This window comes from Saimiri boliviensis, chromosome 7, assembly GCF_048565385.1.
Source record: "Saimiri boliviensis isolate mSaiBol1 chromosome 7, mSaiBol1.pri, whole genome shotgun sequence".
Classification (NCBI taxonomy): domain Eukaryota; kingdom Metazoa; phylum Chordata; class Mammalia; order Primates; family Cebidae; genus Saimiri; species Saimiri boliviensis.
Genome location: NC_133455.1, coordinates 24,508,573 through 24,525,827, shown reverse-complemented (window position 1 = coordinate 24,525,827; position 17,255 = coordinate 24,508,573). Strand labels below are relative to the sequence as shown.

The following is a 17,255-nucleotide window of genomic DNA, read 5'->3' as shown; positions in this document are numbered from 1 at the left end:
AGGCAAATCCATAGAGAAAGTAGATTAGTGGTTGCCTAGGGCTGCAGAGGCCAGGAACTAGTGAGGAAGGACTTCTAAGAGATATGGGGTTTCTTTTTTGGGGTGATGAAAATGTTCTAAAATTGACTGTGGAGACAGCTGCACAACTCTGTGAATATACCAAAAACCACTGAACTGTACACTTTAAATGAGTGAACTGTGTGGCATGTCTAAATGAAGCTGTTATAAAACGAACAAAATTCCATTCTGCACTCTTGAAATACAAAATGCTCAGAAAGGAGTACAGAATCTTGTTCAATCACTTTAAAGGATCTGAACTAGGGCAAAGAAAACCCAGAGAGATTCTGTTACTTAACATTCTAGGTACTAGGTCATACTGAAATATTCATGAAGAATTCCATGTTTTAATACAGAAAACGTATCTTAAGTTTAAGAAGACATACAAGTGTCAGAAAAAAGTTTCCATAATCCAAGGACAGAATAACACAGAGAAGTCACACATGGAGAACAAGCTTAAGAGGTTTTATCACATGGATGTGTACCCTGAAAATGCAAGTAGCTCTCAAATTTATTATTGCTCCACCCGTGGAAAAGAGGTCAAAGGTAAAACAGCCCAATTAATAATATGTTTCTAAAGTACCAGCTTGTGACAAATCAAAACATGAGAAATTAATATTCTGCCATTATAAAGAAGACACTCATCAACATACATATTTACATTACTAAGAATTGATATTTATCCTTTTGAATATTCCATCTCGTAGGCATTAGAGTGACTCTCCTCCTCATGGTTGGAGTGGATCCCAGAAGTAACAGGTAAACATAAAACTTCTATCAAAAAAACCAGCAGTGTTTAAAAAACTGCTATTCACCGACACTGAATCTAATCCTAAACTATACATAAATCAACATAAATGATGATTAGCACAATATGCCAGCAAAGTAACAAAGGATCATGAAAAATTCAATATTGTGTGCAGTGATGTTTCATCAGTATGTGTATCTATTAAAAGTCATCAGGCTTTAATGTACCTTCCACAGTAATCAAAAATAAATATGGGCAAGATACGTTCTATATTTGGCAAAAATGTATGTACCTGACCTTTATACCAAATCTTTCTTCAATCCTCAGTACACTTGACTACCATCTACCACAAAACACTGCATTTCAAGACCTCATGTACAACACAATTCTCAGTTTTTTGTTTTTTTGTTTTGAAACGGAGTCTCGGTCTGTTGCCAGGCTGGAGTGCAGTGGTGTGATCTCGGCTCACTGCAACATCTGCCTCCCAGGTTCAAGCAATTCTCCTGCCTCAGCCTCTCGAGCAGCTGGGACTATAGGCGCACACCACCATGCCTAGCTAATTTTTGTATTTTTAGTAGAGACGGAGTTTCACTATATTGGCCACGATGGTCTCGATCTCCTTACCTCGTGATCCATCCACCTTGGCCTCCCAAAGTTCTGGGATTACAGGAGTAAGCCACCGCGCCCAGCCAATTCTCAGTTTTATTTCACTTTTTTTTCCTACTTATTTATGTAATCTCTCAGATCCGATGTTTACTATTATTATGCTTCATAACCAAACATTATAACTGTGAAACATACCTCCAAGCCAAAAATATTAGTTTCCTTTAATCATCTGAAGTGTACAGAATCAAGTACAAAATAAATTTTGCACATTTCTTCAGTTTTACAGGGAATGCAGAAAGTAAATTAATATTAAACAGATATCTTCACAATTGAACAGACGGTACAAAGTAACTGCTTATACTTAATCATGTTTCTGTCTATTCTAGCAGGCCCTGGTGTCAGGAGAACGTTCTGCCAGATAAGGACAATGAGATGCATTATTATATAGAGTGACTAGGAGCCCGACAAGTACTGTTTTAGAACGTAATCCCAAGCAGAAAGGCTGCGGTAAGAGGGCCTAATATTTTGTGATAACTATTTCCAAAAGTAAATATATTCGCCACCCAGTACCAGTTCATTAAACACACACTGCAGTCAATTCTTTTCAAATGTCTTATAGGAGAGAAAAGCCTTTGTATCTTACTACGCTGGGGGAAATGAACAACTTGCAATTTGCTTCGCACTCTAAATCCCACGTTTGCAACGTGTAGAGCAAGCACTTCAGACACCACAAAACAAGGGCAGCCTACATTACGGCCAAATATAGGATGTGTTTCTAAACCATGATGCAGTAAAGCCTACGATTCCTTTTCCAGCGTTCAAAATCCTTTGAACACTCCCAAAAAAGGATGGCAGGGCCAGCGCCTCCTTCCCAGAGGAAGCCCCTTTCTTCTCGGCTCTCTCCGCAGCCTGCCACTTCCCCCAACACATTCAAATCGTTTGAGAGACGGAGAGCTGGGGAGCGTGCGCCGGTGGGGACAGGCGGGAGAGCTCGGTTTCTGCATTCCCACCCTCTACATCCGACCTCACCCTCAGTCATTTCGGCGCAGCGGGGCCCCACCTGCACCTAGCTCGTTTTTCCTGCGTCCCTCGCCAGCTGCCCCGCTATTAGGGGAACACACCTCTGAATCATCCAGTTCACTCGGACGCCCCGGGCCCCCGACCCGACAGCCTTCCTGCTTCGTTCCTCCCCTCCTAAACCCCAGCCAGTCCCAGCCCTCTGCTCCCTCCGCCAGGCTCAGCCTCGTCCCAAGCCGCTCCCACCCACAGTACTCCAGCTCCAGCCCTGCCCCGCCCTGCCTGACCCCCAACCGAGATCTGCAGGACCCAGAGCTGGCCTCGCACCCAAAGCCAGACAACCCGGAGGCCAGGCGGCCGCCCTCGCCCCTACCGACTCAAGGCCCAGCTCGCCCCGGCCCCACGTGAGCCAGGCTCCTGCTCGCCCCCACCCATTTGCTCCCTGGGGCGGCCCAAACCCCGTCCCCAGGCCTGGAGCCCCTGGCCTCTGCGCCTCGCCCCGAGCAGCCCTTCCGCTCCCAGCACCTCGCCCAAGCAGGCGATCCCTGACCCCTAAAAGCCTTCCTTGGGCAGCCGCGTTCCACCTCGGCCCGCGGCTCAGTACCCGGCCAGAAGCGTTCCGGACCTCGAAAGCCTCCTCCCCACAGGGACCCTGATTCACGCTACCCACGCCAACTGGTTCTGTCCCCAACTCCCTTTCCCTCAGACCCCGAGACCCCACAGCAGCCCCCGGCCCTAACCCCTTGCACCCCAGTCCGTAGACCCGCGCCCCGCGCGCCCACCCAGCCCTGACCCCTCCACCCGGCCCTGCCCCTCGCCCCGCCGGTTCCTGTCAGCCGGCGCGGGCACATGCTGAGAGGACAGGTCCGCCCGCTCCGCTCGCTCTCAGGCTGCCCCGCCGGGCGCGCGCCGCTCACCCGGGCCGAGGTGCCTGAGGCGCCGCCGCCGAAGTCCCCGCTGCAAAGCCGGGCGAAGCCTCCAACTGCTGCCGCCTCCCGCCTGGCACTGAGCGCCGTGCGGGGGAGGGGCACGGGCAGCCGCCACCGCCCCCGCCGCGGAGCGTAGGCCCCGCCCCCGCACGGCGCGGCACCCAACCAGGGTTGCCAGGCCGCGATGCGCCACGCCCACTTCCGGGAGGGGAAGCCCGCTTCCCACCCCACGTTCCACGCCGCGCTACGCCCCCTCTGGTGGCGCCGGGGGATGCAGGTGGGCCGCGGAGGCAGGCGGTGCCCAAGCGCACGCCCCACTCTCCAGTTATCTGAGTGGCTGGAGGGCCACGCCCACAAGCGCCTCCGAGCCACGCCCACTGATCCTTAGACCCTGGGGCGGGGTTCTCAGAGCCCCGCCCACTGACCCGCTTGGCTCTGCAAGGCCACGTCCCCTGGCTCCTCAAAGATTCCCCCAGAGCCCCTTAACACAGGAACATTAGCGTCTCTGAACCCCGCGCACTGCCTATCCAAGTCCTTAAACCAGCCTTCTGGTTCCCTAAGCACTGCTTCAGAACTCACCCAGCCGCCTCACGAAGCCCCGCCCCGTCTTCCAGAAGCCCCGCCCAAGGGCTGCAACCCTATTCGCACCTCAAGCCCCGCCCACTGCCTGCCTCAACGCTTAAGCCTCAAGCCCCGCCCCGAACTCTCGAATCCCCGCCTCTGGCTCCCGAGGCTCCGCCCTGGCTCCGTCACACCCTCCCACCACCTCCCTGAGGACTGCCGAAGTTCCAGCCCTCCCTGAACCGTCCATTGTCACATTCTTAGTGCAGGGTGGCCGCCCCTGGGCTGGGCCACACCCACGTAACCCCAAAGAGGGCCTGGGATTGACCCCATTTCGCAGGTGAGGGAATGGAAACTTCAGGGTTCCTCCCTTCCTTTCCCTGGCCAGAGTCCCTTAATAGCTGGGCGGCCCAGGCCTGAAAGTCGGAGCCCCGGATTTGAGAGGCCTCAGCTCTGCTGGTCGTCAGACTGTGTGACCTGAGGCAGTTCTCTTACCTCTCTGAGCCTGAATTCCCTAATCTTTAGCATGAAGAAGTTGTCCTGTTACTAGCCAAAGTCTCTTTCTGAAATACCAAGCTCTGAAATACCAAGATTTGACGAAACAGAGCCTGGGGACCGAATCGACTGAGGGGTAGTGCTATTTACTTCCCAAAAGCAAGGCCTCTTTGCCATTCACAGGGGGATTTTTCATTTTAAGCTTCAGCCTCAGAAACGTGTGTTGTATAAATCAAACTCGACCTGAACTAAGACAGCTATCACAGCAAATTACTTATCCTAAGAGTTTCTTAACCTGTAAAATGGGGATAATAGCAGCCCCTCCCTCACAGGGTTTCATGAGATCATATTAGCAGCGGTAATCATGGCATTACTTTTTGCCGTTAACAGGAATGGCAAAAACCGCGATTACTTTTGCACCAGCATAATAGTCATATACTTAGAAGTGTTCCTAGCTTGTGATAAACCCTCAACAGACAGTGCCTGTTGCTGCTACTGCTGGGACTCAACAAAATGAAAGGATGGGTTTCATTTTGCCTTCAACTAGCCATTCCTAATAGGAGGAATTCAACACCCTTCCTGCAGCGAGATTTGCCACTCACTTCATTTAAATGAGATAAACGTGATAAAACACCTATTACAGTGCCTGCCATATGGTGAGATTCAAAAACAACGCACCAGTTTTTGTTAATTTGTTTGAAACAGAGTCTTATTCCGTATCACTCAGCCTAGAGTGCAGTGGGGCAGTCCACAGCTCACTGCAGCCCGGACTTCCCAGGCTCAAGCAATTCTCCCACCTCGGCCTTCCACGTAGCTGAGACTACATGCACGCACCACCATGCCCAGCTAAATTTTTTAAAATTTTTTTGTAGAGGCGGAGCATAGTGGCTCACACCTATAATCCTAGCACTTTGGGAGGCCAAGGTAGGCAGATTACGAGGTTTAGAAATCAAACCATCCTGGCCAACATGGTGAAACCCCATCTCTCCTAAAAATACAAAAAATAGCCAGGTGTGGTGGCACACGCCTGTATCCCCAGCCACTCAGGAGGCTGAGGCAGGAGAATCACTTGAACTCGAGAGGTGGAGCTTGCAGTGAGCAGAGATCGTGCCACTGTACTCCAGCCTGGGCGACAGAGCAAGACTCTGTCTCAAAAAAAAAAAAAATTTTTTTTTTGTAGAGATGAAGTCTTGCTCTGTCGCCCAGGCTGGCTGAGCTCAAGAGATCCTCCCACCTCAGCCTCCCAAAGTGCTGGGATTGCAGGCATGAGCCACTGTGCCCACAGTTCACTCGTTTTGACCAATAGAAGTTGACTTTTTAAAATTCACTAGTTAATTAAGTTAATTAATTAAACAGGGGCATTGATAGAAGTGAGTTCTGAGTGCTTTGGGGAAAATGAAGATTATAAATTGCTTTGAGTTCCAACTGGAAACCACTGAGTTAGCTGGCTTATTCTTTGGAAACAGATTATTGCTTACATTTATCCATCACTTACATACGCTAGGCACTATCTGAGTGCTTTACATGCAAAATTTTTCTGAAATTTCTCAACAATCCTATGGCCACAGAAATAATTCTTTTTTTTTCTTTTTTTTTTTTCTTTTTTTGAGGCGGGGTCTCACTCTTTTGCCCAGGTTGGACAGCAGTGGCTCGATCTGGTTCACTGCAGCTCGATCTGGTTCACTGAATCTTAGCTACTCGGGAGGCTGAGGTGGAAAGATTGCTTGAGCCTGGTAGTTATATAGCAGTCTCAAGCAATCTTTCCACCTCAGCCTCCCGAGTAGCTAAGACTACAGGTGCACACCACTTTGCTTACTAATATTTTTACTTGTTGTACAGATGGGGTCTTGTTTTGTTGCCCAAGCTAGTCTCAAATTCCTAGGCTCAAGATATCCTCCCACCTTGGCCTCCCAAAGTGCTGGAATTACAGGCATGAGCCACCACACCAAACCCAGAAAGGATTTCTAATCCCCACCTATAAAGGTGAAGAAACTGAGATTCAGAGAAGTTAAATTCCTTGTCCAAGTCACATGGCTTGAACCACATAGAACCCACATCATCTAAATGCAGAGCCTGCACTCTTAGCCAGTTAGTCATTACACTAAACTGTCTCTGTGGCAGCAAGACAGAACAGAAAAACCATGGACTTTGTATTCTGACTGGTTTAGGTTTAAATCCAGGCTCCACCTATTACTCATTGTGTGACGTTGAGCAAGTCACTTCCCCTCTCTGAGCCCTGATCTCCTGGCCTATATATCACCAGGATCATGCAAATGCTTACTCCAGGAAGTGGTTTTGAGTATTCAGGAGTGTAGATGCAATGAATTGGGACATGGCAAAGCACCCAACACAGTGCCCAGCACGAAGTAGATGTTTTAAAACATGTTGATGATTAAAAATCGCAGGGTTCCCACTAGGAGTGATGGCTCACACCTGTAATTCCAGCACTTGGGACACTGAGGTGGGCGGATTGCTTGAGGTCAGGAGTTCAAGACCAGCCTGGCCAACATGGTGAAACTCGTTCTCTACTAAAAATACAAAATTTAGCCGGGCATGGTGGCACATGCCTGTAATCCCAGCTACTCAGGAGGCTGAGGTGGGAGAACCACTTGAACCCGAGTTTGGAGATGGAGGTTGCAGTGAGCCAAGATAGCACCACTGCACTCCAGCCTGGGAGACAGAGTGAGACTCTGAAAAAAATAAGCCAGAAAGAAATTAAAATTTAAATTTAAAAATCTCGGGGTTCCATGAGATCACAGATAAATGATGAAATTAGAAGTGATGAAATGATAATGATGAAATTAGAAGTAAGATTTTCCATGACACCAGTTGCCCCACCAGAGCATGCCACCAGAAAGCAGCCATAAAATATGCTACAAAAGATCCCAAGGCCTTCATCTTCCCATGGCCTCTTTCAGTTCCTAGTCTTAGCCCTACATTTGGTGAAGTAATTCATTCTTGCACCGGAAGCACCCAATGCCAGAACCAACGCCACGTCACTCTCACTCTATACCTACCCCAAATGTGGTCAGCTGAGAGCTGCTACTTCCAGAAACAGGAAAAGTGCGTAACTCATTGCTGGGAGAAAACTCCATCATCTTGTTGTTTTTGAACCTACAGCAATTGCTTTGTGGGCCTGATAGAAACCTTGGCTCTGTCCAAGCTGGCCCTAAAGGGAGGAATCCAGGTCCAGGTGAGATGCTGGACTTAAGAGTTTTCTCTTGCTCTCAAAAGCTGGTGATTTCCAAAGTGGCCCAAGACAGATGCTAGATGGAGAGAAATTTAATGATCAGGAAAAATGAGAATGATTCCAGACCCCACATGATATAGATGCCAGCTCATGTATGAAGAGGAAAGAACTGTGGGCCCAGCATCCAGAAGCTCCTTAGCAAATCATTTTTCTATTTTTTCTGAGTACCAAATGGGGACATTTGTTTTAGGTTGCTAGGGCAACCTAGAAGCTCAGTGAATTACCCTGTGGAGGCATTAGCAAATAATAATATTATTAAATAAATGAGACTGGAAATCCTTAGAGTAATCTCAGTGGGCAAAAACCCTAATTGAGCAATAGAAGACAACAAAGCTTGAGAGTATCAAAATTCACTTTACATTGATAAATCTTCATTCTCACTGCTTTGGGTACTTCTTTCTGCAAAATAGAGACTGGAAAAATACTGAATGATTGACCAGCTACAGACAAATGCCTTTTTTTTTAATTAAAATTTCAATTTTGAGATAATTGTAGGTTCACATGAAAGTGTAAGAAACAATACAAAGAGCCAGGAGCAGCGGCACACACCTGTAATCCCAGCTACTTGGGAGGCTAAGGCACAAGAATCGTTTGAACCCAGGAGGTGGAGGTTGCAGTGAGACAAGATCACGCCACTACATCCCAGCTTGGGTGACAGAGCAAGACTCTGTCTCATTAAAAAAAGAAAGAGAGAGAGAGAGAGAGAACACATGTGGCCAGGTGCAGTGGCTCACACCTGTAATCCTAGCACTTTGGGAGGCCAAGGCAAGTGGATTGCTTGAGCTCAGAAGTTTGAGACCACCATGGGCAACATAGTGAAACCCCATCTCTACAAAAAAATTAGTAAAAAATAACCAAAAAAGGGGTGGGGAGCTAGGGGAAGGATAGGAGAAATACCTGATGTAGATGATGGGGTGATGGATGCAGCTAACCACCATGGCATGTGTATACCTATGTAACGATCCTGCATGTTCTGCACATGTACCCTAGACTTTAAAGTACAGTAAAAAGGAAAAGAACCAAAAAAAGAGAGAGATCACACATATCCTTTACGCAGCTTCCCCCAATGGTAGCATCTTGCAAAACTATAGTACATTATAACCTGGATATTGACACTGATACAGTCAAGACAAAATATTTCCATCACCACAAGGATACTTCTTGTTGCCCTTCGGTAGCCACATCCACTTCCACCTTCCATTCACCCCCTCAAGCCCTGACAACCACTCATCTGTTCTACATTTCTATAATTTTGCCATTTCAACAATGTCATATAAGGCTGGGCACAGTGGCTCACGCCTATAATCCCAGCACTTTGGGAGGCCGAGGTGGGCGGATCACCTGAAATCAGGAGTTTGAGACTATCCTAGCCAACATAGCGAAACCCCATCTCTACTAAAAATACCAAAAAAAAAAATTACCTGGGCTTGGTAGTACACGCCTGTAGTCCTAGCTACTCGGGAGGCTGAGGCATGAGAACCACTCGAATCCCCAAGCAGCTGAGGTTGCAGCAAGCTGAGATCACACCACTGCACTCCAGCCTGGGTGACAGAGCCAGACTCCCATCTCAGTAAAAATAATAATAATAATAAAATCAGGAAATAGCTAAATAAATTATGGAACAACCCTAATGCAACTGTTAAAAATAAAGTGTTAAAGACTAGTAAAATGAAAAATAATTATGTTACAGTGTTAATTTCAAAAAAGAATATCATATAAATGGAATCATATAACATGTAACCTTTTGGAATTGGCTTTTTTCACTTGGCATAAATCTCTGGAGATGCCTCCAGGTTGTTGCACGTGTAAGGAGTTTGGTCCTTATTATTGCTGCGTAGTGTTCCATGGTACAGATCCACCACGGCTTAAATATTCACCCACTGAAAGACATATTGTTTGACCTTTTCACCCATTGAAGGACATAGGTTGGAGCTATTATGAATAAAGCTGGTATAAATGTTATAAACATTCACGTACAGCTTTTTGAGTGAACATACATCTTCATTTCTCTGTGAAAAATTCCCAGGAGTCCAATTGCTGGGTTATATGGTAGCCATATGTTCAGTATTTCAAGAAACTGTCAAACCATTCTCCAAAATGGTTGTACCATTTCACGTCCCCACCTACCAGCAATCTATGAGTGATTCAGTTTCTATGCATCTTGGTCAGCATTTGCTGTTGTCACTATTTTCACTTTAGCCATTCTGACAGGTATAGAGTAATATCTTATTGAGGTTTTAATTTGCATTTTCCTGATGGCTAAGATTGTTTAAAATCTTTTCATGTTCTTATTTGCTATTTATTTATTTTAAAATTTTTATTCTTTTTTTTCTGAGACAGAGTCTCACTCTATCACCTAGGCTGGAGTGCAGTGGTGTAATCTCAGCTTACTGCAATCTCTGCCTCTCGGGTTCAAGTAATTCTCCTGCCTCAGCCTCCCAAGTAGCTAAGATTTCCAGCACCCACCACCATGCCCAGCTAATTTTTGTATTTTTAGTAGGGATGGGGCTTCACCATGTTGGTCAAGCTGGTCTTGAACTTCTGACCTCAAGCAATCCACCTGTCTTAGCCTCCCAAAGTGCTAGGATTACAGGCATGAGGCACTGCACCTGACTCTTATTTGCTATTTATGTGTCTCTTCATGTCTTGCTAATTTTCTTTTCTTTTTTCTTTTTTAGACAGGGTCTCACTCTATCACCCAGGCTAGAATACAGTGGCATGATCATAGCTCACTGCAGCCTCAAACTCCTGGGCTCAAGTGATCCTTCTGCCTCAACTTCCCCAGTAGCTGGGACTACAAGCACACACCACCACACTTGGTTAATTTTTAAATTATATTTTGTAGAGATGGGGGTCTCACTATGCTGCCAAGGTTGGTCTCAAATTCTGGGCTCAAGCAATCCCCCCACCTTGGCCTTCCAAAGTGCTGGGATTACAGGGATGAGCCACTGCACCCCACCAATAGCACATATTTTTATTCCAATGTCCATGAGTTCATGGCTAGTATATTGAAATACAATCAGTTTTTGTATGTTTACCTTATAACCCAGGGCCTTGCTGAACTTGCTTATTAGTTCTACAAGGTGTTTTACAGATAGATTCCTTGGGATTTTCTACACAATCATGTCACCTGAAATAGAGACGATTTTAATGTTTTTCTTTCCAATCTGCATGTTGCTTATGCTCGTTTCTTGCCTTATTGCACTGGCTAGCACCTCCAGCACTATGTTGAATAAGTGAAAAGCAAAGGTCTTTGCCTTGTTCTTGACCTTTGGCAGGAAGCATTCAGTCTTTCATCATTAAACATAATATTGGCTGCAGATTTTCTTTTTGTAGTTGCTCTTGATCAAATTGAGGAAGTTGGCTGGTTGGAAAGTAGTGAGTTATCTCAATTGATTTTTTACAGTCAGTTACAGATCAAACTCCACGCACTACTCCTCCCCCACCCCCACCCCCACCCCCACCCCCACTTCTTACTACTGCAGTTAATTAGTCTTTTAAAAAAATCAAGGAAGTTTCTTTCATTGCTATTTATTTATTTATTTATTTGAGATGGAATCGTGCTCTGTCACCCAGGCTGGAGTGCAGTGGCGTGATCTTGGCTCACCACAACCTCCGCTTCCCAGGTTCAAGTGAGTCCCCTGCCTTAGCCTCCTGAGCAGCTAGGATTACAGGCACGTGCCACCACACCCAGCTAATTTTTTTGTATTTTTTAGTAGAGACCGGTTTTCACTATGTTGGTCAGGCTGGTCTCAAACTCCTAACCTCATGACCCACCTGCCTGGGCCTCCCAAAGTGCTGGAATTATAGGCATGAGCCACTGCATCTGGCCCATTCCTATTTTTAAGAGTTTTAAAATCATGAATACCTGTACTACACTAAATGATATACGATTTTTCCTCTTTAACCTGTTAATATGGTAGATTACACTGATTTTTGAATACCAAGTCAGTCTTGCATCCCTGGAATAAATCCCAGTTGGTAAAAGTAGACAATTCTTTACACATGTTACTGAATTGTTTGCTAATTTACTGTTAAGCATTTTTGTTTCTTTTTTTAAATTTTATTATCAGACAAGGTCTCACTCTGTTGCCTGTGCTTGAGTGCAGTGGCATAATTTTGGTTCACTATAGCCTAGATCTCATAGGCTTAGCCCCCTGGGTAGCTGTAACTACAGGTATGCCACCACATCCAGTTAATTTTTGTATTTTTTGTAGAAATGGGGTTTCACCATGTTCCCCAGGCTGGTCTCGAGCCTGGGCTCAAGTGATCCTCCCACTTGCTTCACTGTCCCAAAGTACCAGAATTACAGGCATGAGCCACCATGCTTTACTGCATTTTTGTTTCTATACTCACGTGAGATACTAATCTGTAGTTCCATCTTTTTTTTCTTTTCGATGAAGTCTCACTCTGTCACCCAGGTTGGAGTGCAATGGCACGATCTCGGCTCACTGTAACTTCCGCTTCCTGGGTTCAACCAATTATCCTGCCTCATACTGCCAAGTAGCTGGGATTACAGGCATGTGCCACCATTCCTGGCTAATTTTTTTTTTTTTTTTTTTTTTGGTATTTTTAGTATAGATGGGGTTTCACCATGTTGGCCAGGCTGGTCTCAAACTCCTGACCTCAGATGATCTGCCCACCTCAGCCTTCCAAAGTGCTGGGATTATAGGCATGAACCACCACGCTCAGTCATAAGTTCTGTCTTTAATCAGTGTATTTATACCATTTACATTTAAGGTAATTATTGATCTGCTAGAGCTGAAGTCTGCTGTTTTATTTTGTGCCTGTTCCCTTGATTTTTCATTTCTCTGTTTCCTTTTTACTGCCTTCCTGTGGGATGTTTAGAGTTTATTTTGATTTATCTATAGTGTTTTTGAGTGTATCTTTTTGAGTAGCATTTTTAGTACTTGTTCTAGATATTACCTTATTAATGGATAGATATATAGAGAGGTTGGTAGATATTCACAAAAAATAGAAGATATAAGAAGGAACCAAATGGAAATTTTAGAACCAAAAAATATAACAACAAACTAAAAGAATCCCATGAATGGACTCAACAAGAGAATAGACAGGGCAGAGGAAAAAATCAATGAATTTGAAGACAGCACTACAGGAATTACCTAATGTGAAAACAACAGAGAGAAAATAGATTTTGGTCTCAAAAAAAAAGAGAAAAAGACTTCATGTAGTGAGTGCTATGAAATCCTCTCTTAGGCCTTGCTTAGTTGTATGCCACAAATTTTGATATGTGGTATTATCACTTTCATTTACTTTTATGTATTTTTTATTTTCCTTTGAAATTTTCTCTGAGGCATGTGTTATTTACTTTATTTTATTTTGTTTAATTTAATTTAATTTAATTTTTTGAGACAGAGTCTCACTCTATCAGCCAGGTTGGAGTGCAATGGCGCAGTCTTGGCTCACTGCAACCTCCGTCTTCTGGGTTCAAGCACTTCTCCCGCCTCAGCCTTCCAAGTAGCAGGAACTACAGGTGCACACCACCACATCCAGCTAATTTTTTGTATTTTCAGTAGAGACAGGGTTTCACTATGTTGGCCAAGCTGGTCTTGAACTCCCGACCTCGTGATCCACCTGCCTCAGCCTCCCAAAGTGCTGGGATTACAGGCATGAGCCACTGTGTCTGGCCGAGACATGGGTTATTTATAAGAGTGTTGTTTAGTTTCCAAGTGTTTGGAGATTATTCTGTTACCTTTCAAAAAAAATACACAGAATCCCAGGGACCTTGAGACTATAACAAAAGACCTAGCATTCATGACACAGAATTTCAGAAGTACAGGAGAAAGAGAATGGGGCTGAAAAAAGTACTTGAAGAAATAATGGCCAAACACTTCCCAAATTTGGAATAAAGTTTCCAAAAATCTATAGAAGCTGAACAAAACTCAAACAAGGTAAACCCACAGAAGCTCAATTCAACAAACATCATAGTCAAACTTCTGAAAACTAAAGACAAAGAAAAAATTTTGAAAGTAGTGAGAAAAAGAAAGGAGTGAGAGAGCAATAGTATCCTACCTATACTAGAAAAACAATTTGAATGACAGTAGATTTCTTATCAGAAACCAGGGATCAAAAGAAAGTGGCAAAGCTTCTTTTTCTTTTCTTTTCTTTTCTTTTCTTTTCTTTTCTTTTCTTTTCTTTTCTTTTCTTTTCTTTCTTTTCTTTTTTAAGATAGGATCTTGCCCTGTCTCCCAAGCTGGAACACAGTGGCATGATCATAGCTCACTGCAACCTTGGCTTCCTGGGCTCAAGTAATCCTTCTGCCTTAGCCTCCCAAGTAGCTGGGACTACAGGCATGCACAACCACACCTGACCTTTTTTTTTTTTTTTTGAGACGGAGTGTCACTCTTGTTACCCACGCTGGAGTGCAATGGCGCCATCTCGGCTCACTGCAACCTCTGCCTCCTGGGTTCAGGCAATTCTCCTGTCTCAGCCTCCTGAGTAGCTGGGATTACAGGCACGCAGCACCATGCCCAGCTAATTTTTTAATATTTTTGTTAGTAGAGACGGGGTTTCACCATGCTGACCAGGATGGTCTCGATCTCTTGACCTCGTGATCTACCCGCCTTGGCCTCCCAAAGTGCTGGGATTACAGGCTTGAGCCACCGTGCCCAGCCCACACCTGGCTATTTTTAAATTTTTTTTGGTAGAGACAAGGTCTTGCTATGTTAACCTAGGCTGGTCTCAAGACTCCTGGCCTCCAGCAATCTTCCAACCTCCACCTTCCAAAGTGCTGGGATGATAGGCATGAGCCACTACACCCGGCCAGGACAGCATTTTTTAAGTGCTGAAAGAAAGAACTATCAACCCAGAATACAATATCCCGTGAAATATTCTTCACCAGTGAAGAGAAAATCAAGACATTCTCAGATGAAGGAAAACTAAGAGATTTGTCACCAGTAGGACCTTCCCTAAAAGAATGAAAAGAGGGGCTGGGCACAATACTTATGCCAGTAATCCTGGCACTTTGGGAGGCCAACACAGGCAGATCACAAGGTCAGGAGTTCGAGACCAGCCTGGCCAATATGGTGAAACCCCGTCTCTACTAAAAATACAAAAATTAGCCAGGCATGATGGCACGCAACTGTAATCCCAGCTTCTTGGCAGACTGAGGCAGGAGAATCACTTGAACCTGGGAGGTGGAGGTTGTGGTGAGCCAAGACTGCACCACTACACTCCAGCCTGGGTGACAGAGCAAGACTCCATCTCAAAACAAAGAAACAAACAAAAAGAATGGAAAGAGAAAAGTCTCTAACAGAAAGGAAATGATAGAAGAAGGAATCTTGGAACATGAGGAGGGAAGAAAGAACATGGTCATCCAAAATGTGAGTAAATATAGACTTTTCTTCTCTTCTTGAGATTTCTAAATTATGATTGGTGGTTAGAGTAAAAACAATAACACTAATCTGCTTCTAAATGTATATAGAGAAAATATTTAAGACAATTATATTACAAACCGAAGAGTGTAAGAAAACATAAGGGAGATAAGGCTGTAGACTTTACTTGAACTGGTAAAATGACACCAGTAGACTGAAGATAGATAGATAGACAGATGATAGATAGATAGATAGATTGATAGATAGATAGATAGATAGACAGACAGATAGATACATAGAGAAAGAATAAACATCAGATCTGATTCTGATGACTTTCTATTTTTTTTACCTTAGTTTCAGTCATGTTTGCAATTGATTGCTGAAGCATTTCTATGATGATTTCTTTAAACACATTTTCAGCTATAACTCAATCTAGACAGTTGCAGGTGGATAAAATAAAAGAAAAAGAAAAAGAAAATAAAAAACATTGTCAGCTATAACTCAGTCAAGATTGTTGCAGGTGGACAAAATAAAAAAATAAAAGAAAAAACATTGTCGGGTAATTCTAACATCTCTATCATCTTTGCATTGGCATCTACTGGTTGTTTTGTTTCACTCAGTTTGAGATCTTCCTGGTTCTTTGTATGAGTTATTTTCAATCAAAACCTGGACATTTTAGGTATTATGTTATGAAACTCTGGATCTCATTTTAACCTTTTTTTTTTTTTTTTTTTTTTGAGATGCAGTCTTGTTCTCTCACTCAGGCCAGAGTGCAGGTGCATAATCATAGCTCCCTGTGATACTGAACTCCTGGACTCAAGGGATCCTCCCATTCAAGCCTCCTGAGTAGCTAGTACTATACAACCACACCTGGCTTTAAAAAACAATTTTTTTTGGCCGGGTGCGGTGGCTCAAGCCTGTAATCCTAGCACTTTGGGAGGCCGAGGCGGGTGGATCACGAGGTCAAGAGATCGAGACCATCCTGGTCAACATGGTGAAACCCCGTCTCTACTAAAAATACAAAAAAAAAACTAGCTGGGTGTGGTGGCGCGTGCCTGTAATCCCAGCTACTCAGGAGGCTGAGGCAGGAGAATTTCCTGAACCCAGGAGACGGAGGTTGCAGTGAGCCGAGATCGCGCCATTGCACTCCAGCCTGGGTAACAAGAGCGAAACTCCGTCTCAAAAAAAAAAAAAAAAAAAAATTTTTTTTTTTTAATAGAGACAGGGTCGCACTATGTTGCCCAGGCTGGCCTTGAACTCCCAGCTTCAAGCAATCTTCCCATCTTGGCTTCCCATAAATCTTCCATCAATTTTAGATGGTGCTACTTTATAACTCTGCAGTGGAGTCATGTGTGGGAGTTCCTCCTCACTAATGCCAGGAGGGGTGGAAATTCCCCAGTCAGCTTCTGGCGACAGTTGATGGGCAGGGTGGGAGGACTTCTCTTATTGCTGGGGGGAAGTGGGACTTCTGGTTCCCCACCTGCTCTGCTGATAACTTCCTGGCTGGGAGAGGTAGAAGTTCCTCACTAGTGTTCCCCATGTGTCTTCCTTTGACACCATGGAAAGGTGTTCTCAGGTAGTGGTGCCAGTCCCGACGCTCCTTGTTGCCTCATCTGACACCACCCTACAGGGGAGAGGAAGGAGCACATTGTTACTGTCAGATGGGAGTGGAAATGTACACTCCTCATGTGATGGCCACTGACACCACAGGGAGCGGCCTCATGACCACCTGGTGGGAATGGAACTCCCCACTCCCTACTCTGCCTTCTCTGATGCCACGTCATGGCATTGTGGGAGCATTCATGAGAAAACGCAGGTTGCACACTTGGCTCAGGGCCCGCCATATGCTGGGGGCTGAGTCCATGCATGGTAGCCATGATGATTTGAGCTTATGACAGAAGCCCTGCTGTGATGACTGGTCCTGCCCTTTCCTGGCTTTGTGATCTTGGTCAAGTTATGCCACCTCTTCGGGCCTCTGTTTCCTCATCTCTTCATCGGAGAGAAATGATGCCTATCCGAGATTACATCTGTGAGAGCACCTGCCACTGATCCTTAATACAGATAAATACTGCAGTTGAGGGGTACTTATTAAGCATTTACTGCCCACCAGGCCAGTGATACCAACTTGCCAGACATTAACTCAATGAAATGACCTTTCTCATCCCTATTACAGAGGAAGAAACAGAGGCTCAGAGGGGTAAAGCCTCTTGCTCATGGCCACACTGCTGGCCCCACTGCACCAAGTCTACTTCTTGATA

The 17,255-nt window shown here is 45.0% G+C and overlaps 1 protein-coding gene across 1 annotated transcript in view; it reads right to left on the bottom strand.

The window, feature by feature from the left end:
• CORO1C (coronin 1C) overlaps window positions 1-3,452 on the bottom strand; it is a 90,437-nt gene extending 86,985 nt beyond the window's left edge. Inside the window, exon 1 of the mRNA XM_039471765.2 lies at window positions 3,346-3,452. The gene's annotated coding sequence lies outside the window, so the exon portion shown is untranslated. The remainder of the gene's footprint in view (window positions 1-3,345) is intronic.
• Between the last annotated feature and the right edge of the window lie 13,803 nt (window positions 3,453-17,255).